This window comes from Salmo salar, chromosome 03, assembly GCF_965601325.2.
Source record: "Salmo salar chromosome 03, fSalSal1, whole genome shotgun sequence".
Classification (NCBI taxonomy): Eukaryota; Metazoa; Chordata; class Actinopteri; order Salmoniformes; family Salmonidae; genus Salmo; species Salmo salar.
The window spans coordinates 45,900,786-45,920,000 of record NC_138293.1 but is presented as its reverse complement, the minus strand read 5'-3'; the positions used below and the strand labels follow the sequence as shown (position 1 = coordinate 45,920,000).

The window sequence follows — 19,215 nt, the reverse complement described above, 5'->3', positions numbered from 1 at the left end:
CCTTAATTTAACTAGGCAAGTCAGTTAAAAACGAATTCTTATTTTACAATAATGGTCTACACCCGGCAAACCCTCCCATAACCCGGACGATGCTGTGCCAATTGCACGCCGCCTGGGATCGAACCAGGGTTTGTAATGACACCGCACGCACTGAGATGCAGTGCCTTAGACTGCTGCGCCACTCAGGAGCTCTTCCACACATACAGTATACACACATGCATGCACGCACGCTCACATGTACACAAACTCGCACACACAACAGAGATAACAGACAATTCTACCCTAAAACATTATATTGTTATTGTCTGCCTCAGGAACACAACACGACTATCTGTAGCATCTGCAACCATCACCACTGCAGTGCTATCTTATTACTCTAATACGACTGCAATCCCAAACACTTTCACCTTTCTCTATCTATCTCTCTCTCCACCCTCTCTCTCATTCTCTCTCTCTCTACCCACCCACCCACCCACCCCCCTCCCTCTTTCTCTCTGTCATTCACTCTCTTGTTCTCTCTCGCTCGCTCGCCCCCCCTCTATCTCTCTCTCTCTTTCTTGCTGTCCCCCTGACCATTAACTCTCTCACAGTATACCTCTGATCTATGGCTCTCTCCTAAAGCCTAATTTATTCCAAGCTAATTCTCAATTTCCTCCTAGCTGATCCATGCTAATACAAAAAGAGAGGGAGCGAGAGAGAGATAGAGTTCCTCTCATGGAGTAGGAGAAAATAAGTAACGACTGGAGAAAAACCCAAGGCCATTGATTTTCACACATGCACGCATGTTGTCCTTGACTGACACTTGGTGGACCGAGAAAAGAGGGTAAGGAAGAATAGGGAGAGAGAGACAGAGGGGAGGGAGACAGTCAAGTAGGAAGGAAGGAATTGGTACAGAGGGAATTGGAGTGATGAGAGAATGAGAGAGAGAGAGAGAGAGTGAGAGAGAGCGATGGAGTGAGGGAGGGAGGGAGATTGAGAGGGAAAGAGAAAGAGAAAGGGAAAAAGCGAGAGAGAGTCCAATGTGTAGATAGTCACAGAGGGGAGAATCTGAAAGTCCTGAAGTCTATGCAGATCAAACACACTTCGCTAAATGACACAGAATGAGAAATGTGAAATGACAGCTGGTCCCCCACAGGGTTTAGTCAGTGTGTGTGTGTTTGTACGTGCAACTGTGTGTGTGTGTGTGTGTGTGTGTGTGTGTGTGTGTGTGTGTGTGTGTGTGTGTGTGTGTATGTGTGTGTGTGTGTGTGTGTGTGTGTGTGTGTGTGTGTGTGTGTGCGTGCGTGCTTTCGTTAGTGCATGTGAAATGTGAAATGACAGCTGGTTCCCCACAGGGCTCAGTGTGTGTGTGTGTGAGTGTACGTGTGTGTGTACGTGAATGTGCGATTGTGTGCGAGCGTGCATACCATGTGTGTGTGAGTAAATGATCTGTGCATGTTATGGGGCCCAATTAAACTTTAATACTGGAATACTTTAATACCCCTGGAATTGACTGGACATCAAAGGTACTGAAAGGGGGAGGGAGATGGGTCACATACCCAGCACAGCCTCTTTGGAACTTGTGTATGGAAAATTCAATATCTCGAGTCTTCCTTGGTCACTAATTAGATCAGTGGGCAATTTACTGTATTATTGAGCTAGAGTTTAATACATAGGTTTGCTAAAGACACTAACATACAGTTGAAGTCGGAAGTTTACATACACCTTAGACAAAAACATTTCAACTCAGTTTTTCACAATTCCTGACATTTAATGCTAGTAAACATTCCCTGTCTTAGGCCAGTTAGGATCACCACTTTATTTTAAGAATGTGAAATGTCAGAATAATAGTAGAGAGAATGATTTATTTCAGCTTTTATTTATCACATTTCCAGTGGGTCAGAAGTTTACATACACTCAATTAGTATTTGGTAGCTATTGCCTTAAAATTGTTTAACTTGGGTCAAACATTTCGGGTAGCCTTCCACAAGCTTCCCATAATAAGTTGGGTGAATTTTGGCCCATTCCTCCTGACAGAGCTGATGTAACTGAGTCAGGTTTGTAGGCCTCCTTGCTCGCACACGCTTTTTCAGTTCTGCCCACAAATCTTCTATGGGACTGAGGTCAGGGCTTTGTGATGGCCACTCCAGTATCTTGACGTTGTTGTCCTTGGGGCTAGGGGGCAGTATTTTCACGGCCGGATGAAAAACGTACCCAATTTGAAAAGGTTACTACTCTGGCCCAGAAACTAGAATATGCATATCATTAGTAGATCTGGATAGAAAACACTCTGACGTTTCTAAAACTGTTTGAATGGTGTCTGTACGTATAACAGAACTCATATGGCAGGCAAAAACCTGAGAAAAATACAAGCAGGAAATGAAAATCTTGTGGCTGTACTATTTTCAAGTCATTGCCAATGGAACACACAGTGACAAAGGATTCATTTTGCACTTCCTAAGGCTTCCACTAGACGTCAACAAGTCTTTAGAAAGTTGTTTGAAGCGTCTATGATGAACAGAGACCGGATGAGAAGGAAGGGAAGTTGATGTCCCTGGGATGACATCACTTCATTATTGCGCGTTCATGTGAGATGAGACCTTGTGTTCCAAATGTTTTTCAAGACACAGGAAAGGTCCGGTTGAAATATTACTGACGTTTCACATTAAAATTGCCCTAAAGATTGATGCTATACAACGTTTGACGTTTGAACGAACGTAAATAGATTTTTTGGGGGGGCTTTTTGTCGTGACTTTTCCCTCTTTTCCCTCTTTTCCCTTTTCCCTACATTTTGAGTAGCCTACTGAACGCGCTAACAACATGGAAGAACATGGAGTTATTTGGACATAAATTATGAACTTTATCGAAAAAAACAACATTTGTTGTGGACCTGGGATTCCTGGAAGTGCCTTCTGATGAAGATTATTAACCCTTTCACACGTACCATCACACGGGGTGTGATCATTCTACAGTGGTCCCTGAAGCATACGACCACACCCCGTGTGATTAGAACACTCATTTAGAACGCTCATTTAGAACGGCCAGTTTCGAATGACGCAACAATCAGCATTTGAGCTGGCCACACTTTTTTCAGAAACTATTTACACAAACAGTCCTTACAAAGTTATGTCCAGAATGTGAGCAGTTTATTTTTGGATGCAATGTTCAGATATTCACAAAAGTATCTAAAGCATAACACAATCATCCTAACTGGAAAAATGTAGGCTACATTTGTCCTAGCACTAACTGAGGAAAGATTGACGCAACACAAGCGGTCATATGTTCTAACTCTCGGCTGACGTAAACTATACCATGAATTAGCTAATAGCAATTACTATGTATAATTAATCACATCACGAGTGAGCTCACCATTGATCGAAATAAGTAGGTAAAACACTGTCTAGAAATTGAAAGTAATCCGTCGATTAGTTTCAGCGCGCAGCCATGCATTTTTTCCTCACAGAAACCGAAGATAATAAGAGAAGACAAGATGAGTTTGGTCTGTTTACAGTATGCATGTTGAAGGGGTGTGTCATCTACTGTCGTTCACATCCCACCATTCATTTGCAGAAGTCCTCAAAAAATGAGTGAACTCTTACTCACCTCATTTTGTTATAACATCTTTGGTCAAACGGATGATTACGTGAAACCCAGAATGCATTGTATGTCAACAAACATGACTCCATACACATAGCTGGAATTAGCTTAGCTCATCATAATCAGTACAACCTTCAAAACATTCTTTTACACACATAATATGCGCCCATTACAATTTATGTAAAAATCGGAATGCATGATTTATCACGGGTAATTGAAAAACGTCAATAAAATACTAAATATATCAATAATACCACACAAAACATTTTCCGATATTGATTTATTGATACAAATGGCGCGTGCAGGCAGTCAATCACGGTAACCTCTCACTCCCACTCTGAGCCATTCAGTGTTGTTGTTTATGTAACAATCACATCCTGGAATGGAGAGAACGTTCGAACATCACGTGCATAAAAAAACTCACGCTGGGGCGACCGTTAGAGATATTTGGAACTCACGCGTGAAAGGGTTAAAGGTAAGTGAATATTTCTAATGTTATTTATGATTTTAGATGATTCCAACATGGCGGCTATCTGTATTGCGTAGTGTATTTTTCTGAGCACAGTACTCAGATTATTGCGCAGTGTGCTTTCCCAGTAAAGTTATTTTGAAATCTGTCAATGCGGTTGCATTCAGGAGATGTTAATCTATAATTCTTTGAATAACAGTTTCATATTTTATCCACGTTTTATCATGAGTATTTTTGTAAATTCACCGGCAGTTTTGGGGGAGATATATTTTCTCAACGTCACGCGCCGATGTAAAATGCTGCTTTTGGATATAAATATGAACTAAATAGAACAAAAAATGCATGTATTGTCTAACTTAACCTCTCTGGGCTAGGCGGGACGAATTCGTCCCACCTACGTAACAGCCACTTGAAGCCTGTGGCGCGATTTTCAAAACCTTAAAAATCCTATTACTTCAATTTCTCAAAAATACGACTATTTTACAGCTATTTAAAGACAAGACTCTCGTTAATCTAACCACACTGTCTGATTTCAAAAAGGCTTTACAACGAAAGCAAAACATTAGATTATGTCAGCAGAGTAGCAAGCCAGAAATAATCAGACACCCATTTTTCAAGCTAGCATATAATGTCACAAAAACCCAGAAGACAGCTAAATGCAGCACTAACCTTTGATGATCTTCATCAGATGACAACCCTAGGACATTATGTTATACAATACATGCATGTTTTGTTCAATCAAGTTCATATTTATATCAAAAACCAGCTTTTTACATTAGCATGTGACGTTCAGAACTAGCATACCCCCCGCAAACTTCCGGGGAATTCGCTAACATTTTACTAAATTACTCACGATAAACGTTCACAAAAAGCATAGCAATTATTTTAAGAATTATAGATACAGACCTCCTCTATGCACTCGATATGTCCGATTTTAAAATAGCTTTTTGGTGAAAGCACATTTTGCAATATTCTAAGTACATAGCCCAGGCATCACGGGCTAGCTATTTAGACACCCGGCAAGTTTAGCACTCACCATAATCATATTTACTATTATAAAAGTTTGATTACCTTTTGTTGTCTTCGTCAGAATGCACTCCCAGGACTGCTACTTCAATAACAAATGTTGGTTTGGTCCAAAATAATCCATCGTTATATCCGAATAGCGGCGTTTTGTTCGTGCGTTCCAGACACTATCCGAAATGGTAAAGAAGGGTCGTGCGCATGGCGCAATTCGTGACAAAAAAATTCGAAATATTCCATTACCGTACTTCGAAGCATGTCAACCGCTGTTTAAAATCAATTTTTATGCCATTTTTCTCGTAGAAAAGCGATAATATTTCGACCAGGAATCTCCTTTTCGGCAAACAGAGGAAAAAATCACAAAGACGGGGGCAGTCAGGTCACGCGCCTAAGCCCAGAGTCCCTTGATCGGCCACTTGAGAAAGGCGATAATGTGTTTCAGCCTGGGGCTGGGATGACGACATTCAGGTTTTTTCAGGAATCTCTCAGGTTTTGACCTACCATTTCAGTTCTGTTATACTCACAGACACCATTCAAACAGTTTTAGAAACTTTAGGGTGTTTTCTATCCATATGTAATAAGTATATGCATATTCTAGTTACTGGGTAGGAGTGGTAACCAGATTAAATCGGGTATGTTTTTTATCCAGTCGTGTCAATACTGCCCCCTAGCCCTAACAGGATAATGTCCAAGGATTGTCATATGATGAAGATCACCAAAGGTTAGTGCTGCATTTAGCTGTGGTTTTGGTTTTTGTGACATATATGCTTGCTTTGAAAATGGCTGTGTGTAATGTTTTGTCTATGTACTGCCCTAACATAATCTAACTTTATGCTTTCGCCGTAAAGCCTCTTTGAAATCGGACAACGTGGTTGGATTAAGGAGATGTTTATCTTTCAAATGCTGTAAAATATTTGATTGTTTGAGAAATTTAAATTATTAGATTTTTGCTGTTTTGAATTTCGCGCCATGTATCTTGTCAAGCAATCCCGTCACAGGGATCAGAACGGGAAGGGGTGGCCCCAAGAGGTTTTAAACCATTTTGCCACAACATTGGAAGAATGATTGGTGTCATTGTCCATTTGGAAGACCCATTTGCGACCAAGCTTTAACTTCCTGACTGATGTCTTGAGATGTTGCTTCAATATATTCACATAATGTTCCTGTCTCATGATGCCATCTATTTTGTGCAGTGCACCAGTCCCTCCTGCAGCAAAGCACCCCCACAACATGATGCTGCCACCCCCGTGCTTCACAGTTGGGATGTTCTTCGGCTTGCAAGCCTCCCCCTTTTTCCTCCAAACATAACAATGGTCATTATGGCCAAACAGTTATTTTTTTTTGTTTCATCAGACCAGAGGACATTTCTCCAAAAAGTACGATCTTTGTCCCCATGTGCAGTTGCAAACCGTAGTCTGGCTTTTTTATGGTGGTTTTAGAGCAGTGGCTTCTTCCTTGCTGAGCAGCCTTTCAGGTTATGTCGATATAGGACTCGCTTTACTGTGGATATAGATACTTTTGTACCTGTTTCCTCCAGCATCTTCACAAGATCCTTTGCTGTTGTTCTGGGATTGATTTGCACTTTTCGCACCAAAGTACGTTCATCTCTAGGAGACAGAATGCGCCTCCTTCCTGAGCGGAATGACGGCTGCATGGTCCCATGGTGTTTATACTTCCGTACTATTGTTTGTACAGATGAACGTGGTATCTTCAGGCATTTGGAAATTGCTCCCAAGGATGAACCAAACTTGTGGAGGTCTACAATTTTTTTTATGAGGTCTTGGCTTATTTGAGCAAAGAGGCACTGAGTTTGAAGGTAGGCCTTGAAATACATCCATATGTACACCTCCAATTGACTCAAATTATGTCAATTAGGCTATCAGAAGCTTCTAAAGCCATGACATAATTTTCTGGAATTTTCCAAGCTGTTTAAAGGCACAGTCAACTTAATGCATTCTGACCCACTGGAATTGTGATACAGTGACTTATAACTGAAATAATCTGCCTGTAAACAATTTTTGGAAGAATTGGTTTTGTCATGCACAAAGTAGATGTCCTAACAGACTTGCCAAAACTATAGTTTGTTAACAAGAAATTTGTGGAGTGGTTGAAAAACAAGTTTTAATGACGCCAACCTAAGTGTATGTAAACTTCCGACTTCAACTGTACATTTACTACCGATCAAAAGATTTAAAACACCTACTCATTCAAGTTTTTTTAAAGTTTTTTTACTATTTTCTACATTGTAGATTAATAGTGAAGACATCAAAACTATGAAATAACACATATGGAATCATGTAGTAAGCAAAAAAGTGTTTTTTTTAGATTCTTCAAATAGCAACCCTTTGCCTTGATGACAGCTTTGCACACTCTTGGCATTCTCTCAATCAACTTCACCTGGAATGATTTTCCAACAGTCTTGAAGGAGGTCCCACATATGCTGAGCACTTGTTGGCTGCTTTTCCTTCACTCTGCGGTCCGACTCATCCCAAACCATCTCAATTTGGTTAAGGTCACGGGATTGTGGAGGCCAGGTCATCTGATGCAGCACTCCATCACTCTCCTTCTTGGTAAAATAGCCCTTACACAGCCTGGAGGTGTGTTGGGTCATTGTCCTGTTGAAAAACAAATGATAGTCCCACTAAGCCCAAACCAGGTGGGATGGCATATCACTGCATAATGCTATGGTAGCCATGCTGGTTAAGTGTGCCTTAAATTCTAAATAAATCACAGACAGGGTCACCAGCAAAGCACCCCCACACCATAATAACTTCTCCTCCATGCTTTACGGTGGGGAAATACACATGTGAAGATAATCCGTTCACCCACACTGCATCTCACAAAGACACAGAGAATGGTACCAAAATCTAAAATTTGGACTCCAGACCAAAGGACAAATTTCCCCCAGTCTAATGTCCATTTCTCATGTTTCTTGGCCCAAGCAAGTCTCTTCTTGTTATTGGTGTCCTTTAGTAGTAGTTTCTTTGCAGCAATTTGACCAGGAAGGCCTGAATCACGCATTCCCCTCTGAACAGTTGATGTTGAGATGTGTCTGTTAATTGAACTCTGTGAAGCATTTATTTGGGCTGCAATTTCTAAGGCTGGTAACTCTAATGAACTTATCCCCTGCAGCAGAGGTAACTCTGGGTCTTCCATTCCTGTGGCGGTCCTCATGAGAGCCAGTTTCATCATAGCCCTTGATAGTTTTTGAGACTGCACTTTAAGAAACTTTCAAAGTTCTTGAAATGTTCCATGCTGACTGACTTTCATGTCTTAAAGTAATGATGGAGCTGTTAGAACAGCTCTTATTTGAGCTGTTCTTGCCATAATAGGGACTTTGTCTTTTACCAAATAGGGCAATCTTCTGTTTACCACCCCTACCTTGTCACAACACAACTGATTGGTTCAAACGCATTACGGAAAGAAGTTCCACAAATTTACTTTTAACAAGGCACTCCTGTTAATTGAAATGCATTCCAGGTGGCTACCTCATGAAGCTGGTTGAGAGAATGCCAAGAGTGTGCAAAGCTGTCATCAAGGCAAAGGGTAGCTACTTGAAGAATCTTAAATATAACATTTATTTTGTGTTTTTTGGTTACTACATGATTCCATATGTGTTATTTCATAGTTGTGATGTTTTCACTATTATTCACAACGTAGAAAATAGTACAAATAAAGAAAAACCCTTGAATGAGTAGGTGTTCTAAAATGTTGGTCCAGCAGTGTACATAGGTTCGTATAGTCTAATGCAGCCAATTACAGGTACTATGATGCATGATTTACTAACACTTTTAGATTATGGGAAAGTTATGTCTCTACCTCTAAGATGTTAGTGGTCATATAATTCAGCAGTATTGCATTGCATTTTGTTTTTGGCCAATAGAGGCAGGCTATTTGGTTTACCTGTCTGTCGAATAAGAGTTGAGCTGTCCATCCCTGGTACCCTGAAGTGTAGTGGCCTATCCAATACATCACCCTGGTGCTATTTACCAGTCAGAGTTGTAAACTGTACTAAATGGTGTAAGTACTGGAAGTCCTGTGATTGAAGGTTTATGAGAGCCTCTGATGTGAAATGGGAAAAGTGGCCAATAGTGATAAATCAGTACAGTAGGATATACAACCACACACACACTGGTGCATGCACACACACACACAAACAGAATACACAAGAGTCATAAAGAGTAACACACGAAACACAGACATACAAAAAGACACACTCACACTCACTCACACATACAGAGTGGCATCCAGGCATGAAATGATAAATGGCTCATTCTGGGGAAAAATGCCAGTGTAAGGGGGAAACTGCTAGTGTAAGCAAATGATCTTCCCATTACCTTTATGTGGGTAAGACCAAAAATAACAGGTTATATCATTTGCAACTACACCTCTCAAAGTCAGATGTGAGAAACTCCAATGTCTGGGAGACACTCATCTATTACTGAATGATGGGCGTCTTCGGGAAAGCAAGGAGCTTCAGGTGATAACGGTTTGGTTCTAGACTGGACTGACATAGGGTGTTTAAGATAGGGGGTTGCAGCCTGGAGTGAAGTAGGGGGTTTGAGATAGGGGGTTGCAGACTGGAGTGAAGTAGGGGGTTGGAGACTGGAGTGAAGTAGGGGGTTGCAGACTGGAGTGATGTAGGGGGTTGCAGACTGGAGTGAAGTAGGGGGTTTGAGATAGAGGGCTGCAGACTGGAGTGAAGTAGGGGGTTTGAGATGTATTTTGTATTTATTTTTATTTCACCTTTATTTAACCAGGTAAGCTAGTTAAGAACAAGTTGTCATTTACAACTGCGACGACCTGGCCAAGATAAAGCAAAGCAGTGCGACACAAACAATAACACAGAGTTACACATGGAATAAACAAGCATACAGTCAATAACACAATAGAAAAAAAAGAACGTCTATATACAGAGTGTGCAAATGGCATGAGGAGGTAAGGCAATAAATAGGCCATAGTAGCGAAGTAATTACAATTTTGCGAATTAACACTGGAGTGATAGATGAGCAGATGGTGATGTGCAAGTAGAAATACTGGTGTGCAAAAGAGCAGAAAAGTAAATAAAAGCAATATGGGGATGAGGTAGGTAGATTGAATGGGCTATTTACAGATGGGCTATGTACAGCTGCAGCGATCGGTTAGCTCCTCAGATAGCTGATGTTTAAAGTTAGTGAGGGAAATATAAGTCTCCAGCTTCAGTGATTTTTGCAATTCGTTCCAGTCATTGGCAACAGAGAACTGGAAGGAAAGGCGGCCAAAGGAGGTGTTGGCTTTGGGGATGACCAGCGAGACATACTTGCTGGAGCGCCTGCTACGGGTGGGTGTTGTTATCGTGACCAGTGAGCTGAGATAAGGCGGAGCTTTACCTAGCATAGACTTATAGATGACCTGGAGCCAGTGGGTCTGGCGACGAATATGTAGTGAGGGCCAACCGACTAGAGCATACAGGTCGCAGTGGTGGGTGGTATATGGGGCTTTGGTGGCAAAATGGATGGCACTGTGATAGACTGCATCCAGTTTGCTGAGTAGAGTATTGGAAACTATTTTGTAAATGACATCGCCGAAGTCGAGGATCGGTAGGATAGTCAGTTTTACGAGGGTATGTTTAGTTTTGGTTTTACTAGCATTTAAGAGCAGTTGGAGGCCACAGAAGGAGTGTTTTATGGCATCGAAGCTCGTTTGGAGGTTAGTTAACACTGTGTCCAAAGAAGGGCCAGATGTATACAGAATGGTGTCGTCTGCGTAGAGGTGGATCAGGGAATCACCCCAAGCAAGAGCGACGTCCTTGATATATACAGAGAAATGAGTCAGCCCGAGAATTTAACCCTGTGGTACCCCCATAGAAACTGCCAGAGGTCCGGAAAACAGGCCCTCCGATTTGACACACTGAACTCTGTCTGAGAAGTAGTTGGTGAACCAGGCGAGGCAGTCATTTGAGAAACCAAGGCTGTTGAGTCTGCCAATAAGAATACGGTGATTGACAGAGTCGAAAGCCATGGCCAGGTCGATGAAGACGGCTGCACAGTACTGTCTTTTATCGATGGCGGTTATGATATCGTTTAGTACCTTGAGCGTGGCTGAGGTGCACCCATGACCAGCTCGAAAACCGGATTGCACAGCGGAGAAGGTACGGTGGGGGGTTCCAGACTGGAGTAGAGTGGGGGGTTTGAGATGGGGGGTGGTTAAGGAAAATATCTTACGTCAGATTCCGCCTGCAGGGATCTGTCTCATGTCTCGCAAAGAGTAAATGGGATAGATCAAAAGTAGTTTGGTTACAATGTGCTGTTTAACATTCAAAGATATTAGTTAGGACCTAAGTCTTAGGTGACATCGTCTGCTGAACCCCATTTCTGCCTCAAACAGTCGTAATTCATCTAAGCTTAAACAATGCATCTTTCAATAAAGATGACGTTCTTTTGGTGAGAAAGTTGCACCATTTTACAACTAGTGAAGGATTTTTGTGATTCATGGAGCAGTGTTTCTGAAGTTTGACAATGAAAGCTAGCATAAGTTTGTCCAATATTATTTGCAGGTTGGCATTTGTTGTCATTAATCTTACCCTGGAGGCAGCTCTGCAGAGCTGGCACAGTCACAAAGTCATAAAATCTGATTTGAAACCTAACCCTAACCTAACCCTAACATTAACCAGACAGCTAACCCTAATGCCTAACCCTAAGCTAAAATAAAACCAAAAAGCACATTTTTGTTTTCAATTCATTTTTTACGATATAGCTAATTTTGACATTCCCATCTAGCGGGAATTGCTCAGTTCTGCCTCCAGGGCAAGATTCGTCACAATAAAAGTCAACCTGCAAATGATTTATCTATCGTTGGCTGCTCGCTGAGCCAGTCACTGAAATGATGCTGCTATTAACCAGCTGTTGACTAAGTGCTGCACAGAAAATGTTGAATGCTTCCGACAAATGCTAGCTAGCATTATTATGAGTTTTCATGAAGCAGCTGTTATGCCGTGAGTGATTGCAGTAGCCTCCCAAGTCAACTGCTGTGTTCAGCTGAGCCAACAATACAAAGTAACATTATCAATCGCAGGGAAACATGCTAATTTACCAACTGATTTCTGATAACAGTCCCTCTTAAAGGGAAACTTCACCGCTACACTAGACACTACTTTGGGTGGTTTTCCAGTCTCCCTACATGATCATGAGTGATGAGATGTGTTTCAGACATAATTATGCACCATAGCCGTATATTTGAATTTTTCGCACCAGGAGAGTGACGTCATCGCTTGATTGAGGTGTCATGTTTTGCAGCAATTATTGTGGCCTTTGTGTTTCGCCGATTTCACAATCACGCTAGTCATGAGTAGATATGGTTGTTCAATAGAGGCATTGTAATTGTCTCAATGATGTTCCTATCTGCCACGACATTAGATTGACTCATTTTCCCTGGCTTTGTAAAGCCCTACTTCCTTTTCAAATTGTGTTCCCACGCTCGAAAGCGGGCTTTATGAAAATGGGAGCAGTACTAGTTTTCTACAGGCTAACAGGAGCTACAGTGAGGGAAAAAAGTATTTGATCCCCTGCTGATTTTATACGTTTGCCCACTGACAAAGAAATGATCAGTCTATAATTTTAATGGTAGGTTTATTTGAACAGTGAGAGACAGAATAACAAAAAAATCCAGAAAAATGCATGTCAAAAATGTTATAAATTGATTTGCATTTTAATGAGGGAAATAAGTATTTGACCCCTCTGCAAAACATGACTTAGTACTTGGTGGTAATCACACAGGTCAGACGTTTCTTGTAGTTGGCCACCAGGTTTGCACACATCTCAGGAGGGATTTTGTCCCACTCCGCTTTGCAGATCTTCTCCGGTCATTAAGGTTTCGATGCTGACGTTTGGCAACTCGAACCTTCCGCTCCCTCCACAGATTTTCTATGGGATTAAGGTCTAGAGACTGGCTAGGCCACTCCAGGACCTTAATGTGCTTCTTCTTGAGCCACTCCTTTGTTGCCTTGGCCGTGTGTTTTGGGTCATTTTCATGCTGGAATACCCATCCACGACCCATTTTCAATGCCCTGGCTGAGGGAAGGAGGTTCTCACCCAAGATTTGACGGTACATGGCCCCGTCCATCGTCCCTTTGATGCGGTGAAGTTGTCCTGTCCCCTTAGCAGAAAAACACCCCCAAAGCATAATGTTTCCACCTCCATGTTTGACCGTGGGGATGGTGTTCTTGGGGTTATAGGCAGCATTCCTACTCCTCCAAACACGGCGAGTTGAGTTGATGCCAAAGAGCTCCATTTTGGTCTCATCTGACCACAACACTTTCACCCAGTTGTTCTCTGAATCATTCAAATGTTCATTGGCAAACGTCAGAGGGGCATGTATATGTGCTTTCTTGAGCAGGGGGACCTTGCGGGAGCTGCAGGATTTCAGTCCTTCACGGCGTAGTGTGTTACCAATTGTTTTCTTGGTGACTATGGTCCCAGCTGCCTTGAGATCATTGACAAGATCCTCCCGTGTAGTTCTGGGCTGATTCCTCACCGTTCTCATGATCATTGCAACTCCACGAGGTGAGATCTTGCATGGAGCCTCAAGCCGAGGGAGATTGACAGTTCTTTTGTGTTTCTTCCATTTGCGAATAATCGCACCAACTGTTGTCACCTTCTCACCAAGCTGCTTGGCGATGGTCTTGTAGCCCATTACAGCCTTGTGTAGGTCTACAATCTTGTCCCTGACATCCTTGGAGAGCTCTTTGGTCTTGGCCATGGTGGAGAGTTTGGAATCTGATTGATTGATTGCTTCTGTGGACAGGTGTCTTTTATAGAGGTAACAAACTGAGATTAGGAGCACTCCCTTTAAGAGTGTGCTCCTAATCTCAGCTCGTTACCTGTATAAAAGACACCTGGGAGCCAGAAATCGTTCTGATTGAGAGGGGGTCAAATACTTATTTCCCTCATTAACATTTTTGACATGCGTTTTTCAGGATTTTTTTGTTGTTATTCTGTCTCTCACTGTTCAAATAAACCTACCATTAAAATTATAGACTGATCATTTCTTTGTCAGTGGGCAAACGTACAAAATCAGCAGGGGATCAAATACTTTTTTCCCTCCAATGTAACCAAATGATACAAACTCCCCAAAAATGTTTATTCCAGATTGTACAGCAATAAAATAGGAAAAATCCCAAGAGGCGTGAATATTTTCGCAATCCACTGTACCTCCCACATAGTACAGTCAAAACACCCCTGGAGACAAGTGATACTGTTGTCGTTCCAGATCTGAACAGTTTTAACTGTGGGTTTCTCCCTCTCCAGGAGGCGACAGTAGGTTGGCATGAGGTAGACAACATTGTGGTCTGATGTCCATAGGCGAGGTCTGGTGGTGGCAGAGAACACATTTGGTATTGTCCCATAGCACAAATCAAGAGTCTTATTTTTCCTAGTGTGACATTTCACATACTGGTGGTATGTGCACAGGACTTTGTGCAAAGTACAGTTGTTAAAATCCCCTAAAATAAATGTGGGTGCGTCGGGGGAGATGGATTCCAGTTTCTGTGACAGATTATAAATCATCTCTGATGCCTTTGTTAGATTAGCTTTCGGTTGAATGTACACAACAGTAACAACCAATTGGGGGAACTCACGGGGCAGATAGTAGGGTCGCAGTGACACAGAAAGCAGTTCAATGTCGGGGGTACAGAGTCTCTCTCTTACCAGGATCCATTTACACCACTGGTCCCTGACAAGCAGACAGACGCCCCCACCGTGAAGATCCATTTACACCACTGGTCCCTGACAAGCAGGCAGACGCCCCCGCCGTGAAGATCCATTTACACCACTGGTCCCTGACAAGCAGGCAGACGCCCCCGCCGTGAAGATCCATTTACACCACTGGTCCCTGACAAGCAGGCAGACGCCCCCGCCGTGAAGATCCATTTACACCACTGGTCCCTGACAAGCAGGCAGACGCCCCCGCCGTGAAGATCCATTTACACCACTGGTCCCTGACAAGCAGGCAGACGCCCCCGCTGTGATGTTTACCTATGACTGTCAGATCACGGTCCGCTCTGACCAGAGTGAAGGCCGGCTCCACTTCCCTGTCTGGGACTCTGTCTTCCAGCCAAGTCTCAGTAAATGCCAACAAACAGGCCTCCCGGTTTTACCCTCAGTGCATGCGCATTAATCAGCAAGTTGGTGGGTAAGGGAGGTTTGGTCTTTCATTTTTTAAGTCTTTGTCTGATTCCCCCGCGTTTTCCAAGTTTGCATTTAGGTTTGTAATCCACTCGCAGACAATCAGGGATTAGATGGTCCATTGGGATATCCATGGTGTTTGTGTTTGAGTTGCATTGTAGTAAGAACTCCCTGCTGTATTGGATTCCGCTGCCAGCAGCGTTTTCATTATTTAGTCCGTTTGTAGCGGGTATGTACACGATCAACAAGATCAGTCCAAACCCCACCACTGTAAATCCATCGTTGGCAGATTGTTTGTAAACTAAGTGTACAAATTAAAAAAAATAAAAGAACGCCACACACACTGCGGGATGCAACAGAGCCGCGGCCCTTTCATCTCCTTTAGCACCAACTAGACTGGAACATTAAGCAGGCCCGGGCAGTGAGGTCTCTGTCGGGACTGGGAGGTTGCTAGTGCTAGCTGATGCATCAGTAGGACTACTAGCTTCCACCTGCGATAGTGTGCAACTCAATATTAGGAAGGTGTCCTTAATGTTTTGTTCACTCAGTGTATGTTGTCTGTCTGGCTCACCGACTACCCATGTAGATTGGACAACACAAATACTTCGCTTGCTACATGTGAAAATTAAAAAAGAGGGTTACTGTCAAAATTATAATATTTTGACATAGATGTGAGATGACGGGCGCATGAGACCTCAGAGCTCGTAGGCCCCTCCGCCTTGCGGTTGCTGTGGGGGTTTCCACTACGCCAGTGACTCAAGACTCCATTAATTTATAATAAGATGTTTTTGATTGCGTAAACAACAACAGTAATTCTGTGATGGCAGAGATGCAGGGTTGTGTTCCAAACAAAACAACTACAAGTGTTCTTGCTCTAGTTCCTCAACGGCACAGCCAGGAGAGCTCAAAAAAGCACCTTATAGTTGAAGACTCTTCTTGGAGTCATAAAAGTGCATTGAAATGACATTGAAATGTGCACACTATGGAGAGGCGTGTGGCCCCTTGGAGACAGCAGTTAGACCTCTCACTCAGACCCTTGTCATTTTTTCTTATGTTGTACCTACCTCACATTTTCCATTAATATTTTTATCATGTCACGGAATGTATTCAAAGTATTTTTAGATTTCGATATCAACAAATGCAGAGAAAAGTACAAGAAATGTCAAATCCACATCAAATCAACAGTGTAATTTTTGGATTCAGTCTTGTGTCAGGTGAAATGTTGTGACCTCAACTTTGGTCTAATAATTTTCCCATAATCTCCAAACTGTTTCCTTTCAATTGCTACCACTCTTATGCATATGCATTTTCACATTTATTCTGTAAGAAACATTTTAATATAGGCCAATTCCCACGAGGGTAAAGTTGGTGCCGTCCTCCTAATCTTAAATGGCACTGACTGACACTGGTGTGTGGGTGTGTTTGTGTAGCTGTCACGCTCTGCCTCACATGCCACATTGGGAAACATCTGAGGGTGTAATCTTGATACAGAGTGCGAGCAGTGCGACCAGACGAAACCACAACGTGATAATACGGCCGTTAGAGTCATTCACAGTTGTCATGGAGATGTGAAAAATGCTTACATATACACTACCGGTCAAAAGTTTTAGAACATCCTACTCATTTAAGGTTTTTTTTTTATTTTGACTATTTTCTACATTGTATAATAATAGTGAAGACATCAAAACTATAAGATAACAAATGGAATCATGTGGCAACTAAAAAAGTGTTAAACAAAACAAACTATATTTTATATTTGAGATTCTTCAAAGTAGCCACCCTTTGCCTTGATAACAGCTTTGCACACTCTCGCAGCCAACAAGTGCTCAGCATATGTGGAAACTCCTTCAAGAGTGTTGGAAAAGCATTCCAGGTTAAGCTGGTTGAGAGAATGCCAAGAGTGTGCAAAGCTGTCATCAAGGCAAAGGTTGGCTATTTGAAGAATCTCAAATATAAAATATATTTTAACTTGTTTAACACATTTTGGGTTACTTCATGATATCATATGTGCTTTTTCATAGTTTAGTAAAAATAAAGAAAAACCCTTGAATGAGTAAGTGTTTTAAAACTTTTGACTGGTAGTGTATATATACATTATATACTTTTTTTTACCCACTTCTCCCCAATTTCGTTACTACGATCTTGGCTCATCGCTGCAACTCCCCAACAAGCCGGGGCTCTCAGCATTGGAGAGAGTATCTTCCAGTCTGAATGATTCTACGTCTTTATAAGGAAGTCTCACACCAGTTTGCTGGTAGGGTATGGGATGCTACAACCTTAGTGAACCAAGGGAATCTAAAAAGTGGAGAATGGAATGCTACAAGTTTAGTGAACCAATGGAATGAAAAAAATATATCAAAATGTATTTGTCACATGTGCCTAATAGAACAGTGTAGACTTTACTATGAAATGCTTGCTTATGAGCCATGCCCAACGATGCAGAGTAAACAAATAATTATAAAAGAAACATAGTAACACAAGAGGAATAAAATACACAAGAATGGAGCTATACACAGGGAGTACAAGTACCATATCAATGTGCATGAGTAAGAGGTACTTGAGGTAAATATGAAGGCAGGGTAAAGGGACTAGGCATCAGGATAGATAAAAATACGAGTAAAATAAAGAACAGAGTAGCAGCAGCATATGATGAGTGTAAAAGTGTGTTTGTGTGTGAGTATGTATGTTTGTACTTTGTCGGTATTAACGGGTGTGTGTATGTGTGTTTGTGTTGTGTGTGTGTGTGGTGTGTGTATGTGTGTGCATATGTAGTATATGTGAATGTGTGTGGGTTTTGTGTGAGATTGTCAGTGTAGTAAGTGTGAGTGAGTGAATATATACAGTAATGTGTGTATATAGTCTTGTGAGTGTGCATAGAGTCAGTGAACTGTTTACTTGGACAGTCGCCTATCACAGACCAGCAGTGTGTGTATGTGTGTTCACACTGTTAAAGAGCAGAGAGATGGGGGGTGGGGGGGGGGTTCTCCAAAGCCTCAACTAATATTCGTTTTGACATGGTGACAAATAGCCCAGCTTTCAAAGGCAACTTTTAGAGGGAAACAGAAATCATAGTCACATTTGTTTGACCCAGGACTGAGTTTGGGAAACCCTGTGCTAAATTACTAAAATGTAAAAAATTCTAATAAATCGCAAACCTAATCCTTATTAAGTGCATTGCTTTTGACCAGATCCAAATGAGCCCTGGTCAAATGTAGTGCACTATATAGGGGATAGTGTGCCATTTGGGACGTAATAAGTGTGTCCTCCTGGTCTGGCTTTGGGCAACCGGTTTTAATAAACTTGTAACTTATCAGACCTTAAGCCATTGTCTCGATTCAGGTGTCGTCACTCCTAAGCGATGCTGGTCCCTCAACCGATCTGTCTTGTAGCTCATATTCATTTTATTTTATTCCAGAGCATCCGCCATTTAAAAAACTAAAACATAGTTCCTAATTTATGATTTCCCTGTGCTCGCGTATGACCTTGCATGAAATAGGCAGAATAACTAGCAAATGTATTACAAATGTTGTGACAGTGACTTAACAGTTTGCAATTGTGAGAAAATAAAAACAAAGCAGTGGCTATCTCCTGCAAAAATTCATAGCAAGAACATCAGTCGCCAGTGCAGTGACAACCAGCTGCTTAGCAAATTGTTGTTGCTAGCTTACTTACATAGTTAGATAGCTAGCTCTATATTGACTGACAAAACAATTGATTAGCCTGTTTAAATTATCCTGAAGTTGTAGACATGCAGCGCCAAAATTAAAGGGACATTTCACCGCTGCTCTTTCACAGTATATGTCCATGAACATGTTATTAAGATATAATAAGTGTCATACAAATCTTGAATTTCCTCACTTCATGCAAATACATGCATCTGAACAGTAGAAAAGGGCCAGCTATATATCCTGGTTGTAAGCAAACCACAATATCCAGAACTGATAGCGATTACAGGACGTAGTACCACCCCTGTCGAGGTGGATCCAG

The 19,215-nt window shown here is 41.9% G+C and overlaps 1 protein-coding gene across 1 annotated transcript in view; it reads right to left on the bottom strand.

Annotated features, from left to right (window-relative positions):
• Positions 1 to 19,215, bottom strand: part of LOC106600589 (voltage-gated potassium channel subunit beta-1) — a 98,363-nt gene that overhangs the window by 66,037 nt on the left and 13,111 nt on the right. The gene's annotated exons all lie outside the window — the stretch shown is intronic.